This window comes from Quercus suber, unplaced genomic scaffold (assembly GCF_002906115.3).
Source record: "Quercus suber isolate HL8 unplaced genomic scaffold, Cork oak 2.0 scaffold_605, whole genome shotgun sequence".
In the NCBI taxonomy this organism is placed as follows: domain Eukaryota; kingdom Viridiplantae; phylum Streptophyta; class Magnoliopsida; order Fagales; family Fagaceae; genus Quercus; species Quercus suber.
Genome location: NW_027070048.1, coordinates 379570 through 381990, shown reverse-complemented (window position 1 = coordinate 381990; position 2421 = coordinate 379570). Strand labels below are relative to the sequence as shown.

The 2421-nt window shown below is 37.8% G+C and overlaps 1 long non-coding RNA gene across 2 annotated transcripts; it reads left to right on the top strand.

Moving 5' to 3' along the window:
- Positions 1-6: 6 nt before the first annotated feature.
- On the top strand, positions 7-2043 carry LOC112039015 (uncharacterized). Of its 2 annotated transcripts, none has more exons than XR_010625626.1 (2): positions 7-1091; positions 1324-2043. It is a non-coding gene; the product is annotated as an uncharacterized LOC112039015 (long non-coding RNA). The 2 variants fall into 2 exon arrangements; XR_010625627.1 differs by having other exon boundaries at positions 1314-2043.
- Positions 2044-2421: the final 378 nt, after the last annotated feature.

The following is a 2421-nucleotide window of genomic DNA, read 5'->3' as shown; positions in this document are numbered from 1 at the left end:
TCATGCTACCATGCTACCAGAAAATTCTTGTGGCTCAATATACCCATAATGGAAGGACAACTGAGGTTCAAGTTGCTACCCCAAAGGAAATTTCTGTTCCTAGCTTAAAAGAATGCTTTTCTTCACATGGATTACTCTCTTTTTGGTACCTCCTGTAATGTGTTCCAAATCTTTGGTTTTACAGCTTTCTGTTCTCAAAGTCATGTGATTAAAATTTGAAGTTGCTTGCATTTCAGGATCCAGTGACAAAAGCACCACTGAATTGGATTTGTAATGTATGAAGTGCAGGAAGTGCAGCTTGGCTCTTAAAGCTTTTGTATTCTGGTTTTCTTCAAGGGAATTTTTAGAACATGTTATTTTAATCGAGAGATTTAAAACTACAAGTATAATGTTTGAGGTGTTGCTTGGAAGATTGACAATTGAAAAGCTTCATCCTTTGTCGTATACTATATTGTGTGTGTCTGCACACAAATTGGTCTTCTATTAACGTCAGTATTGCCTAGTCTGTTTTCAGATTCAGTAGACTGGCTTGTGTCTGGAACATATGAACTTAAGTGTTCTACAGTTGCTGCAGACTTAGCAACTCCAAAGAATGTATAGTTTAATTTAATTCTTGTATTGAAAATTGAATCAAGTCCCTGTTAAGGTAATCATAGACCTTTACCCCACAAAAAAAAAAAGGTGATGGTAGACCTGCATGTTCCACTTGCAATAATTTGTGTATGCATATATTGGCAGTAGCTGCTATATGTTGGTAGTGGTTGTTAGCATTTCCATGGCTTTAAGAAGTTATTTGGATGCAGAATTGCTAAAGTTTTAAATTTCAGAAGAAGCAGATTGTAATTGCCTTTTGCAGCCAAAATTTAACTATTTGTTCTATCAGGAGCGGGAATCTACTGCCACTGCTGCAATGGCCATAGCCCATGACTACAACAGAAGACTGATTTTACTATGAATACCATGACATCTGCTGCCAACCTGTTTTGTCCTGTTATGAACATTGGCTACCAACATGATACAGAATCAACAAGCAACAAGGCAGATCCTGAAAAATAGGACCTCGACATGGCAAGAGCCAAAGATCAAACAAGGTCAATGATTGCATTTTTATTCTTACAAAATTATCTGTAAATTAAAGGCACACACTTATGGCAAAGATGTAGAAATACTACATGAATCAATATAAAAAAAGAAAAAAAAATTGCGGCACTTCATATTTCATACTCAAAGAGTAGCCTATATCTCCCTTTGTTCCATTGAAAAAAAAGGGTCTTTCACAACTATTAAAACACGGCTTTGTTTGATCTCAAAAGTTAAATGCAGTTGGATGGAATTGTTTTGAATGGGCTATCACTCATCTCAAAGGCAATAGCTTTAAAGCTGCTATTTGAAAATTGGCTTGGTGGGCTGCTGTGTATTATCTATGTCAGAAGAGCTGTCATCCACTCAAGGAAGATAAACATAGGAGCAGATGGTTAAGGATATTTAGAGGGATGTCAAAGGCAGAGTGGAGAGCAAAAGTAGAGCAATCGACTCAGTGCCTATGTTGTAAATGGGGCATTAACCCTGCTTTTCTGTGTAAAAGGCCATGTTAGGCTGTCTGTGTTTGCTGCTGTGTATTAGTCTTGGTACCCTGTTGGCGTTAGGGTGCTGTGATGCTCCGTGTTTACCGTGTTGTGGCTTAGATTATCGTAGTACCTTGGGGCCTTGTGTAATCTTGAAGATTGTACTGCTGTGCTTCTTTCTGTATCTGGTGTTACAAAGGCTTGCTCATTCGCAAGCTGTTTAGTGCCCTTTGGGGCCTTGTGTAACACTGTTTGTTTTGAAATAATATCTTTTCTGATAAAAAAAAAAAAAAAAAAAAAAAAAAAAAAAAAAAAAAACCTATTAGGCATAGCTTGGGTATATGCTGCATTTCGAGTTATCAATGTCGGACAACATAAGTTGTCTCCATGCTTTGTGACTGGTTTCTGATACCACCCCTTTTCTTTTGTACAAAGTTGTCGTCATATTGGCTATCAAGAAAAAAAAAAGTTCTTGTCATATCATCTACTAACAGTGCTGCTGCCTCCATGATCATTGAGACCGACTCACATATTGGCATTGCATCTAGTCAATTGCCATTACCATGTCTTTATTAGTGGTCAGGTGAAAATAACCATTTTAAATAGGAAAACCACCAAGCTGGCGATCTGAAATGGTTTCAAAGAAGAAGGGAGAGAGTGGATAATGAATCCTACGTGTCACACAGCAGCAAGCAATCTTGGTCCGTTTGGATTGAAGGAGAGGGAGAGAGAGTAAAGTAGAGTAGATTTAGTACAAAATTAGTTTATCTTTAACCACCACTACCCTACTCTCCTCCACTCCCTCTCCTTTTTTTCTTCCATTCAAACAGGCCATTAATTACTATTCAAGGCCTCC